Source organism: Sorex fumeus, unplaced genomic scaffold, assembly GCF_029834395.1.
Source record: "Sorex fumeus unplaced genomic scaffold, SorFum_2.1 ptg000024l, whole genome shotgun sequence".
NCBI classification, from domain to species: domain Eukaryota; kingdom Metazoa; phylum Chordata; class Mammalia; order Eulipotyphla; family Soricidae; genus Sorex; species Sorex fumeus.
In genome coordinates, this window is record NW_026606081.1 from 4,108,556 (window position 1) to 4,121,705 (window position 13,150).

The 13,150-nt window shown below is 40.0% G+C and overlaps 1 protein-coding gene across 7 annotated transcripts in view; it reads right to left on the minus strand.

The window, feature by feature from the left end:
- SORBS2 (sorbin and SH3 domain containing 2) overlaps window positions 1-13,150 on the minus strand; it is a 220,478-nt gene that overhangs the window by 169,036 nt on the left and 38,292 nt on the right. For all 7 annotated transcript variants that reach the window (XM_056114283.1, XM_056114284.1, XM_056114288.1 and 4 more), the window contains exon 2: window positions 2,738-2,888. The gene's annotated coding sequence lies outside the window, so the exon portion shown is untranslated. The remainder of the gene's footprint in view (window positions 1-2,737; window positions 2,889-13,150) is intronic.

Sequence of the window (13,150 nt, forward strand, 5' to 3'; positions counted from 1 at the left end):
CATGTTCACACCACAGCAGTTCAGACTGTGTTGGAATTTAAAATGCAGTCTTCTGGTTGCCAATGCTTAAATACCATGGCCATAAAAATTTCATGTTAGTGTTGAGCCTGATTTTAAAATATCAGAGAACTGGTGAGAGTTTATAAAAAAAAAAAAAGAGGGGGGGTTGATATGTGAAATCACAGCAGAAGATGAGACAAGCAGGGGTACCCTTGTCCCACAGAATCCCTACTTATACAGTAAAGCTTCAAAGTTGCCAGGAGTCACCTGACTTTGGGTTATGTTTCAAATCCAGGCTCACTGACATTCATGAAACTTTTGGCAAACCACGGGCCAAGTTTCGAGCAAGGTTGGATAGAATACTTCTTTCATGTGGAACCCGTGTGAAACTCAGTGGCTTTGGCTAGCTTTCACCTTGAGTTTCACATTCAAACAATCCAAAGTTTCAGAGTCAAATTAAAGGGTGAAGAGAAACAAACCAAAAAACAACAAAGGAGCAAGATCGAGCCTAGGATTGGATGGAGCGGAATGGCTGCCCACCATCTTCCAAACTCTGGAGCCTTTTGGTTCTGCCAATGGACTTGTTTTGCCTTTAACAATCAATACTTTCACACCCAGCAATGTCACCCTAGTGTTAACTTAGAGGACATCCTAGATCTCCAAAGGCCGTGAACTCTGACATGCCCCAAGAACTAGAGGATTGAAATATTTTTTTGACTGCATATATCACAGAAATATGAAGATGATCATTATGCTCCTTAAAAACACAAATTCATTGTGGGCAAAGTAGTAGCAATAATGTGTCTAAGTTTGGGAAGTGAAAAAAAATTAGTGAACCCAGTCTAGGTTTTTCTATATATAAGTCAAATTTTAGTCCTCATCACCATTTTGGCAATTATGTGCATCTGCTCAGAAATAGGGAGACTTGTCATAGCGTTCTCCACAGCTCCACCTCTCTGGAAACTTCTTTAGGAGCACCAGCTTCCTCCCTTTCTTCTTAGCAAGGTACAGAGCACAGGGAGGAGGCTGTCAACTCAGAGAAGCCTTTGACTGAGATTTAAACACTCCCCTAACAGGATTAAACTCATTCTGTTTCTAACCTTCAACAGACTGTGCAGAGATAGTTTGGCAGGGACTAGCAAAGTTAGAGTCTGCCAAAGGGCTTTGAATGTACCTTCTGCTTAGGGGGAAAAGGGGGACAAACCAATGTGATAATAGCATACTTTATTAATAACAAAACTACATTTAAAAGTTGAATGAATGGCTAGATGAAGACAATGCAATGCTTTGCCTATTTTAGAAAATATTCCAAAATTCCCCCCAACCCACCAGTTTCTTATCATAGAACAGACGTTTCATTAGTTTGACAGATTTGGCTACACAGGGGTTTTCTTTTTCTTTCTTTTTTTCAGTTTTCCTTTAAAAAACTTATATTTCTTTTTTTTTTACTAATATAGCAACTTTTCTTTCTTTTAATTTTTCTATTTCCTTTTTTTTAAAAAAAAAAAGTTCCGCAGAAGATTACTCCGTGTTTAAAATGCTTGTTTTCTTTTGACATGTGGTCAATGATAGCTATAAACTTCTTTGGAAATAAGAATCTTTAAATTCCAAGCATTTCAGTTTCCATGTTAAGAAAGCAACAGTTAGGCCTCAAGGCACATGGTAATTTGGAGACAGTGGGACACTCAAGGGAGCGGTTGACAGAATAGTGTTCTGTGGATTGTCATTTGGCGCTTGCTTTTAGGCATGTGCAAGAGGGGAGCAGAGAACTATCATAAAGTCTATATGGGGAAAGAACCCCATCATCAAAGTCTTTTCCTTCCATTTGGAGGTCAGAGCAGGGTGCCCCGAACAAGGAAAAATTTAGACATCAGTGAAGAAAAATCAAAGCCCAATAGAATATTTAAAGGAAATGATATAAAAAACTATTAAACCAAGAGGAACAACACCAAAACATCAACTTTTACAGAACACAGTAAATATCCACAATCAAAGTAAATGCTGTGTTTGAAGTTAAAGTCCACAGATCAAAGTACTTTGTCCAGTGCAAGCTGGGGAAGGGGGGTGGGGGCGGGTGGGTGGACAGAGACTGCTCCAATCGGGATATAATCACACCATGGAGTCTGGCAAGCAGAAATCATTCAGCTAGAAATCATAGATTGCTCAAAATTCAGCTTTTACCTGGTGCTAAGAATATACAACAAACATTTAAGAAATAACAACCAAAAAAAAAATCTTCTCATTCCGCATAGCAAGGAAGAAAACTATAATGAAAGGAGAGTCCCATGAAAAGGCGCTGTCTTTCTGTCTCTAAAGGAGGATTGCTAATATGTGTTCAGGTGGTCGCCTCTTTGTCCTTTGAAAAAGAAAACAAATGCTCTGGGAAAGCTAAAAATAAGTAAGCAGTCTAAACAGCCCCATGAGGATGTCTGAAAGATCCTCTCACTGGTCTGACAATCAGGCTTAATTAGAGTTCAATGCACCCCTGAGTAGGAGGCGGGTCTGTCGCGCAGGTTCTCGCCTCACAGAGCTTTCAGCAGAGCTGAAAACCAAAGTCCCCAAGCACACAGATGCCCGCTATCCCCTGCAGCCCACCTAGAAATCAAGCGCATCCCCCCCTCAGCCCTCCCCCCCCCACACACATACACTTGTTTTCACTCCAAATACATTATGTAAAACAATGTGAGGCAGAAACATTTTGGAAACCGATGAAATTACTGCAGAATAAAAATCTTACCTAAGGACAGCAGGCAGCTGGGTTCCACAGTTGCTGCTCCAAACAGAGGAAGCAGGAGTCAGTGGCCTTTTACATGTAGAAATTGTTTATTTAGCCCTTTTTTAAAAGGTCTTGAACTCCAGAGGTTTAAGATTAAGTTCAATCCAAGTGTCTGAAGCAAAAAGGCAAGAGAGAAGGCAAATCAGTGAGGGAAAGAATCCCAGCTGCTGGGTGGTGCTACTGTTCCGAGTGCATTTGAGCTATTTTCAGCTTTCACAGCAGTGAGTGGCCTGCTAGAAGCTGAGCCTGAATTGCCACGCCTCCCCCCCACCCCCCAGGGGGAGTGTTGGGGGGGGGGCACAAACCAGGAAACCCTCAACAACTTGGTTCACTGTTCAAATATTCATTTAAAATGTGAGGAAAACTGCCAGCATGATTGGGAAACAAAACACAACTTGACAGGACTCTTAAAGAAACACGACGCCTAGTCACAATCTTTTCAAGTCATTTACCTGATTCATTGAAAAGGAAATGGTCTGATTCTGCCCGACTGCCAGACTTTCTTCCAACACTTGCTCACTTCTACGGATCTTTAAGCAAATATTTTAAGCCTTTCTGACAGAGCTATCTGCTGCCAGTGTAGCCTCTTAAGACCGAAGACAAATGGTTTATTTTGAGTGCACACCTAGATTTCCAGTTTCATCAATACGCTATTTTTGAACCCTCCCGGGTCAAGCTGTTGACATTTCTTATCTGTTGGCAGAGACTGGGGACCATTCAGTGACATGATGCAGACAGACACTAAATCTCTGCTCCTCCTGCCCCCAGAGCAACGAAGAAACCTCACAGACTGGGTCACTCACCATGAGCGCTCATCTTAGAGTTCTCACTTTGTTTCTACAATTATAGACAAATCACCAGATGCTGTCTTCATTCATTTATTTGACAGTCATGGTGGGGCAACCGCTTCTGAGCCTACTGGATTATATATGGCAGAACACACTGGTGAGCAAAATAAAGTGCTCTTGGAAGCTTTCCAGCTCACACATATGCAACAAGTGTGAAGAGGGAAGTCGGAATTTATTACAAACTATGGCAACAGCTTTGTTCACACCAGGAGACCAAACATCCACCTCAGCTGTGTCTACTCTGACCCAAGGAAGGTACTGTGGGCCATCAGATGGGACTTCAGGCTTCCACTGCTCCTTTATGCCTTTTACAATATCCCTAACAAGGAAAACGAGTTACTTCTTAACCACCACTGAAACACTTTGGTGTTTTTATAAAAGCCTGTATTTTATGTTGACAAAACCTCTGAGTCCTTTCAGCAACCTTTCCCCCATAACAAAGAGAAAGCTTAAGCAATAAGAAAGAACTGCCCAGAGGTGAAAGGGAGTAGGAGAAGAGTCTCTGATCTCAGAGATTAAAAAACCACCTTCATATATTTTATAATTAAAATATGAAGGTCAGTTGCTAGACGTTCAGACCAAGCCTGATTTTTCTCTTGCAATTAAAAAAAATAAAAAGAAACTGGAACTGACTACAAAGAAATTGAGGGTTATAAATGCTATGTAAAAGCACAGCTGAAAAACAAAGGTTACATGACGATTTCACACTGAAATTCTTCAGTTAAGTATACTTACATGAGAAAACGACACAGGTGTATAGATTTTTAAAAAGAAGACTACAACTGAATTTGAGTGTTGACTCATAAATTTAAAGTAAGGTTAGCTTTATTTTTAAAGAAGATTAAAACAGGGAACAGTAGCAAAATATGCATTTTCTGTTCATTTATTTTTGTTTCAGGTGCCAAGCAAAATTAGCATGTTTTAAGGTGTTTGTATGCAATTGACAGATCGAAACAAGATCTTTATTCTTATTTCGCCACAAAGATTAATGGTAGATATGGGGGGGGGAATTGGAGGTTTTTGCTGAGAAAAAAAATTTTTAATTATTTTTACTTTTCCCTCTTTCAAATCATTTTTATTAAAAAAGTACATTTGAAATTCGGCCTTCCTTGAGAAACAGTGGAAGTTAATGAAAAGATTAACTCTGTGAATACCCAATCAAGCATTATCTTCAAATTCCAAAGGCCCATTTCTCCATCAATACTGAAAGGAGCTCCTGGCCTCATTATTTGCATCACTTTATGTCACTTGAACAGCTTGTGACCCTGCAAGCTACTTCCAGTCAGAGCAAATCCTGCTACCATATGACTCCCCAGCTTCCTTTGTCCCCAAGAATCCCAAACATTCCAACAGACTTGATGTCTCAGAGAAGTGTGAGTTGTACCATAGGCCTGTGACAAGGTCAGAGGATAGGACATTTCGCCTTTTCTAGTTATCCAACTCCTATATCTTTATAAACTCTTAGTGTCTTAAGAATGGCACTAATATTATTCTGTCATTATGTTTTTATTTATATTCTTTTTAAGATATGACTTGATTTAAGATAACTGAGAAATATTTGTATTAAAGTGGGTTTTAATAGGAACTCTATAGAGGGCTTTGGCATGACCTATGTCTTATATAAGATGGGAGCGATGACAATAATGGTCTAAAGAGTTGCAGAAAAGCTGGTATCCATAATGCACATAATGCTCGCAAATGCTTATCTGAGTAATGGTCTGAAATGGAAAATTAATATGCAAAAACTCTAGTTCATTCCTTTATTAATTTTATGTTATTGTATTTGAGGGGGGTCTCATAAATCATGCTCATGGAAGCCTGGAAGGCCATCCCTGACAAATATCCGGCCTCATAGGGTCAGTTAGGTCAATGGTAGATACCAAGGATACGGTGCAGCTCTGGCTCTAGAGTGCTGGGGACCACCAGGGATACCCTGAAAATAATCAGGGGTCTCAAGGATCACTCCCAGAGATGCTTAGGGGTTCAGAGGTGCTGTTGTTGGAATTACAAATCTGACACAGGCAAAGCATGCACTCCTAGTAACTGAGCCATCTCCTCTGCCCCGAAACCCTCTTTAAATGAAGTTGAAGTTAGAAGTTCTGAGAGATTTTCCATGCACGTACAACCAACGAACATTTTGTATCTCACAGTAGAGGTGATGCTGCTTCCTTCCCACAGTGGAAACAGAAGACACATCTATGTTCAGCAATAACCCCAAAAGCTACATAAATGGGTACTGACTTTTTCCTAAGAAATGTGTGTGGTCCTACCATGAGGCTGCACTTTTCAAATTGCTTTCTTTCTGGATTTTTTTTTTCTTTTTGGGTCACACCCGGCATTACACAGGGGTTGCTCCTGGCTCATGCACACAGGAAATGCTCCTGGCGGTGCTGGGGGGACCATATGGGATGCTGGGAATTGAACCCGAGCGGCTGCGTGCAAGGCAAACACCCCACCCGCTGTGCTATCGCTCCAGCCCCTTTTTCTGAATATTTAATGAATAAAATCATTTTGTTGGTGAAATCACAGATTGCTTGTTTGGTTGTTGTTTGAAAACAACAGCATATAACAATGCTTTAATATGTTAACATTATTCTCGTTATTTTAAGTCCAGACTCTGGCTGTCAAATATGGTGACTATTGAATACTATTCATGAGTATTCAAGATGAGGTCATTATGAACAATGTCAGGTAAGTTTAAAATGCAAAATAAGGGGATGAAGAAATAGCACGAAACAGAAAGCAACAGAAAGCAAGTAAGCATTTGCTTTCCAGTTGTCCGACCCAGGTTTGATTCCCCGCAACACAAATGGTCCCCAGAGCCCTGTCAGGAGTGATCCTTGAGTCTAGAGCCAGGAGTAAGCTCTGAGCACCACCGGATGTGGCTCAACCTTCCCCTCAAATAAAGCAAATCTCATAGTGGATTTTGATATCTTAACACGAAAGGAAAAATGTAAAATATCACGTCAATTTTTATTATTGTGTGAATGTTAAAATGACAATATTTTGGACATACTGGACTAGCCATTTTGCCAAAATTAATCTTCCTTCTTCTAAGTTTCTTGACTTTTAAATTATGACTTGCATTCTACCCTGATTGACAAGAACTAGTGTTTACCATCGTGGGTGGTACTGCCCCTCCCCCATGGGAGGCTGGTGGTGTTGGAAGAATCCAAAGAACAGTAGGGCATTTGAGGGGAGTTTCTTAAAGAAGATAGATTGGATTGGGGCTCTGAGTGATTTTTTTCCCCTGTGAAAAGGAGCAGTAGGTCAAATAAGCTTAGGGTTAGGGATAGAGATAGGGTTGGGGTTAGGGATAAGGTTAGAACGGAGGTTTTCAAATTCCACACATTTTTTTTAGCCTCCTTATAGCTTAAAAAAATTCCTCCAGGAAATTTTGAAGTCAAACTTGTCTTTCTGAAGAATTTAAATCATGGATCATGTGATTGTTGGATCCACTCATGAGTTGATATAGTATTCTCTTTTCATAGAATATTATAAAATTTGAGACTATTCTCAGCTAATTATTGGTCTAATTAAAACTATGCTATGGTATAGTTGACCTAGACCCAAGATGGTATTTATATCTTAAGAGGGGATGTTGTTAACTGAAATAATTCTCTAGTTATTAGAATCATGGCAAAGAGGATAATTTTGGAAAAACTTTCTGTTATTCTTCAGCCCCTTAATATCTCCCATTTAAATAAGTGAGCATATTATTTTGAATGATTTACCTGTACCTTTTTAGGTGATACCCAATGCATTGTATAATAGAAGACGTGAGCCCACCTTGATACAACCGTAAACCCCCAGTTCTCTATGCATAGACCATTTAAAGTTCTTCATTTCACCTTTTTGGTTACTTGGTTTAGAAAATTTAAAATATGAGTAATTCTTAGAAGCAGAATCAGGTGCTCCTGTGACTGCTTTTTTGAGTCTTGGTCCTATCACCCATTATTCCATCTCCCTCTGCCTCAGACTTCTCCTTTCTAAGAGAAGCTAGCAGGGTTCTGTGAGGATAAAATAGTTGTCATTTGAAAGGAATTTAGAAAAGTCCGGCTCATAGTAAGTGCTATTGTTAGTTAAATAGTTAAAATATAACAGAAGATTGTGTACATTTTCCAAATGTAGTCAGTGAGTAATCTTTTTCAGACACTGTGACAATTTCAAGGTACTTTTTATGTGTGTTATTTCTTGAGTACATGTTTTTTGAAGTCTTTTTTGAGACTTGTTTAAAAATTTTTTCCCAAGAGAACTCGGAATTCTCAATTCACTTCCTATGATTTGAGAGGATCTCCATAGGAAGGAAGTGAATGTAGTTTTCCCATGAATATTGTTTTCTAGGGTACATATCACCTCCACCCAAAGTCCTTTGAAAAGTGAATTGCACTATAAATGTTTGAAGGATTTCATGGCCCATGTCAGTTCAGTAGCATTGTCTAATATCCAGGAGAACAATGTGTCATTCTCTTAGTCAAATATTTTGGTATTTAGGGAGAGGCAGAAAGATTGCCTGAAATAATGGTGTGAGTTTCAAAGATGGATTAAAAAGGCAGCTAGATCCTCATCCTATTGAGAGTTTGGAAATCAGTAATGCTGATTAAAGAAAAGTTTGACTTTCTGAGTCTGACGTGTTGGATGTCAAAATGTTATAAAATAACATTTTTTATACTTGTTGATTTTATCCACATGAAACATAAACAATAAAGATCCTGATATTGGTAGTAACATCAAGTACTTTGCATCTGCTGGGTGTTCTATAGGAAGTCAGTATGTTGAGTGGTGAAAAAAATACCAAAGTACTCAGAAAACGAAATAAAGCCCAAGAGTTTCAGTGACTTCAGTCATGTCAGACCTCTATGCTTGTACCCTGAGATGAAGGACTGAGGATCTAGTCCATAATTGTCTTCCTCACTCAAAAGTTGATGCTTTTGACTGTGGGTTTGTAGAAGTTACATTTGACAGTACCTGGGCCCACACAGTCTGTATCTGCATAATTACCTGAAAGTCATCAAATCATATACAACATTATTTCTACTCTTCAGGGTTATCAAGGTGAAGCATATGAGTTTTAGGAGGCAATTTTCAATACTATTTTGCAGTCTAGGACTGGATTTCACCAAAGAAGTTGAAACTCATACAGAAATAACTTCTTAAACTCTCTTTTCAACTCAATTTTCTAGTGAAAACGTTCTCGTTTTATATTTGTGGGCTGAATTACTTATTTATTTAAAAGTTATCTCTAGGCTCAGGAGGTGGCTAAGTGGTAGGATGCCCAAAATACAGTCAGTGGCAAGACCCAGTTCCAGCCCTGCACAGCACTGTGGAGTGCTATCCCAACAGAGCTGCCCTGTGTCTGCCAGCACCATAAGTGTGCAGTCTCTGAACATCCCAATGGAAACAAAATCAGGAAGGTAATCCACAGAAAAATCCCTCTGCTACTTCTATAACCATGACTTAGCTTTTCTAGATAATTATATTCTATTGAAACAGAGCATATAAAACAGTTGCTATTAGTGGCACAAAATCCTTGAACATAACCCTTTCTGAATGTGGTCTATTGCAGGCTCTGAGTGATATGGTATCTTCTTACATCTGCACCCCCATCTATACACACTTACACTCCTTCAACCTCCAGTTCTTCTAGCGTCTCTAGTCTCCTTTTTAGTGCTCTTGGCCTGTGCTGTAACTCTTCATTGGTCCATCTTCCCTGTTCATAGGTTAATGCCTGCATCCTGGAGGTCGGTAGCCAACGCATCCTTTCCTCAGGAAGGGCTTCTCAGATTCAGCCAAGGTCAAGTGTTTTGTTTTGAACCCTTCAGAATACCATCCTCATTCTCTTGAATGGGAAACTCAATTGCATTTCTCTGAGTGAGTGATTCACGTGTTTTTCCTGTCAGCCTGCACACTCCTGTTTTCCCTTCCCATTGTGTCCCCACACACTTATTGTATTCGTGTCCAGCACAAAGCAAGTATTTCTTAAAGAAGAAATACGTGATTAAATATGGTCTGTAGAAGGCATTAAGCAACACATAATGCCATTTGTTACATATTTATCAGAACTTGCAAAAGAAAAGCTTTGCATTCTCTTTAAAAAACTGAATTCTAAATAAAGCAATGGTTTCCAATCAAAGAGAGTTCTCTGAAATACATTGTGGTCACTTACTTGATTTGAAGGTTCTCTTAATGGGCCAGAGAGATAGTACAGCAGATAGGGCACTTGGTGAGCATACAACTAACCCAGATTCTATCTTTAGCATCCCATATGGTCCCTCATCCCTGAGCACAGAGCTGGGAGTCAGCCTTGAGCGTTGCTGGGTGTGGTTCCCAAACTAAAACTAAATTATTAATAGCTGTCTTAAGAGGCAAGATATAACATGGTCTTTATTTTAACAAATGGAACTTAATTATAATGAGATTAAAATAAAGCAAGTTGCTTGTACTCATGTATTCTATTCCTAGACCTTTCCAGAAACATATTCTATTCAATTGGGATGTATTAATAAGTTTGGTTTCTATTATAATTTTATTTCGACTAAGTTCTCGAGATAGTAATATATTTATCTGTATAATGTAAGACAGCTATGTCACCTGGTTCTCTATGTGTGATGTTTACAGAGTAATTTGTAGTCAGACATACAGACAGACATGAAGTATCACACCAGCAACCTCTCCTGATCAGTTCACAATTCTTGTGACACGACCCTCATGCTCATTTAGTGTAGTGATTGTGAAAATATAATAAATTGTTTTACTGATTAGTTACTGGGAGATTGGCAGTCTGTCAAAGGGTCAAGTAATCACAGCATGGAAGGGAGGAGGGCTTTATGTGGTCTGGCTATCGAGCAGATTTGGAGTTGGTCTTTGCCATATTATTTTGAAAAAGACAATGCAACCTTATTTTTGGCACATGGACACAGAAATATTTGTTATAGTATAAGAATATTTGAAGATATTTGGTATTTTCTGTGTTCTTTATGAATAGTGGGAATTTTCAATCCCCACTTTTCAATCACCAAAGCACACATGAAAATTTGGGGGGATCGTTTTTGCGTTGGGGGTCACATCTGGTAGTCCTCAGGATTGACTTCTGGCTCTGCACTCAGAGATCACTCCTGGCAGGGCTGTGGTAAACATATGGGATATTGGGAATTGAATCTGGGTCAGCCAAATGCAAGGAAAGTACCCTAACCACAGTACTGTCACCTCCATCCCTAAAATAAAATGTTCTGAGACATTCTACAAATGAACGAATTAATCTAATGACCTATGATATATTGTCACCATTACCATGTCAACAAACATTTAAATTTTCAAGAGTCATGCACATATGTAAAATAAAAATACTAGTAAAGTGTTCTTGAAACTCTGAGAAATGAGGGACAAATAAAGAAGGAATAGTTGACCAGCATTCCAGGGTCAGAAGAAACTATAGACTTCTTTATATTATAAAACCTGGTAAAAACTTGTTTCCAAAGAATGTAGGTTAGAGACAGAAATCTTCAGGAATTGGACATGTTTTCTGTGCTATCTCTAATGTAGAAATTCTACTTTATGTGCTGTGGACACCGTTATTGGTGTGTGCCAAGTCAGGTACTGACTTTGCAACAACATAAGCATCCTCTCAGTTGACAGGTGGTCAGTGAGAACTACGGCTTTGGGTCAGTAACCACTGGCTATATACAACATTATCAGTTTACCTCAGTGTACCTAAAATTGTCTCATCATTATGAATACCAGATTGAGCGAAGTTTGTGAGGGAATGCTCTCACCAGCAAGGTCAACCTTCTAAAAACAGCCACAATCGCCCTATCCACAAAAGGAAACACAAGAAATAAGAAGGTATGAGAGAGGCATGTTAGAAATGTCAAGATGTGAGTAATGCTATCTCCATTTTACAAAGAAAGCGGGATGGTGGAAATCTTTGTTCAAATGCTTGAGCTTGGCCAGAAATGGACTAGTCCCCAGTGGAAGTTTGAGAGGCCAGAGGGCACAGCCAGGCTATTCTGGGTTGAGGCAGAATGCTGGGGAACAGACTTCAGAATCCAAGAATATCCTCGGGGGTTGTCTTTCCAGCAAAGGCCCTTCTTTTCTTCACAAATAATCTCTGAGGATCATTTGTCTCTGACACGTTTTATTTTATAATTGAGGCACCACTTCTATACTCATTGCTCTAGAAACTCAATTACGTTCTTTAACGTTGGTATGGCAGACTCTACTCCCTATATACTGAAGGCTTCATTTGGGTGTTCTCGCTTCCTACAGAATCCTGATAAAACATACCCAGAATGTTGTTAAACACAGATTTCCTGGTGGTTTATTCTAGCCAGTCAGTTGGAGGCCAGACACTCCTATGGAATGTTTCCCAATATACAGTAACAACAGAACTTCATGAGAAGAAGGCTTCTTTGTCCTTTGCCTTTGAATCTTGCCCTGCTTTTCTAAAGAGAGAAACTGAGATGCTACTGGGAAGACACACACCAAATGATGGATAACAAAGTTGAACCCACTCAGGCCTTGCTGCTGCTTAAGGCAAGACAACCTCTCACCTGGCCTCACAGTTGTATTGAGGTAATCCATGACTAGCAGCTAGAGGCGCACCCAGTATAATCATCTAACAACTTCCTTACATGGGATTGACACAAAGATAGCCAGAGACTCAGGCCAGCCATTAAGACAATCACGATCACGACCATCCTGTTGTTCATCGATTGCCTCAAGCAGGCCCCAGTAATGTCTCCTTCGTCCTAGCCCTGAGATTTTTTTAAAAAGTGCCATATTCAAGGTTCCTTCAGGGTTAGGAGAATGAGACCCATCATTGTTACTGGTATTTGGCATATTGGGTACGCCACAGGGAGTTTGCCAGACTCTGCCATGTGGGCAGGTTACATTCGGTAGCCTGCCAGTTTGTCCAAAGTAAGAATGAGATAATAAGATGTCGTGTTGCCACAAATGCGGCTGCATGCTTCCGGGAGCTGGGTTTTATAGTCTCTGCGTCTTGGCTGTTGATGGGATTACATGGCGCCAGGGGCCCAGTTGGTGGGTGTGATCCCTGCCTACTGGAATATGAAGGATATGGGTGGAGGATGTTCAGCCCCGATCTGAGCAGGCTTGGAGATCTCAGTCCCGGGACCCGCATGCCTTTGTTCCTCTGCTGGTACCTTCATGCGTGTGGAGAGTGGTCTCAGCATGGTGGTGGCTGGTTCTGGAGGTCTTCAGCTGCTGGAGCCCTGGTCGGGGTGGGGAGAAAAACTCAACCCGCTCCCCTCCAAGGGGCCCCAGTGAGGACAGCCAGGCATGGGGGCAGGAGACTCTGCCATTAAGACATCATGTGAAAAATAGCTTCATGTTGTGAGAGAAATTCTGAACATCAACAACTAAGTAAGCTCTTACAACAGAGGTGGCACTTGGATTTACACTTGTTTTTTTCATGAAAATTGTCATAGAAACAGTAACTGTATTTAAAGCCAGAGGTGTTGCATCATTTGAATATTTTTAACTGTATAGGAAAGTGGTTAGTCCCTTT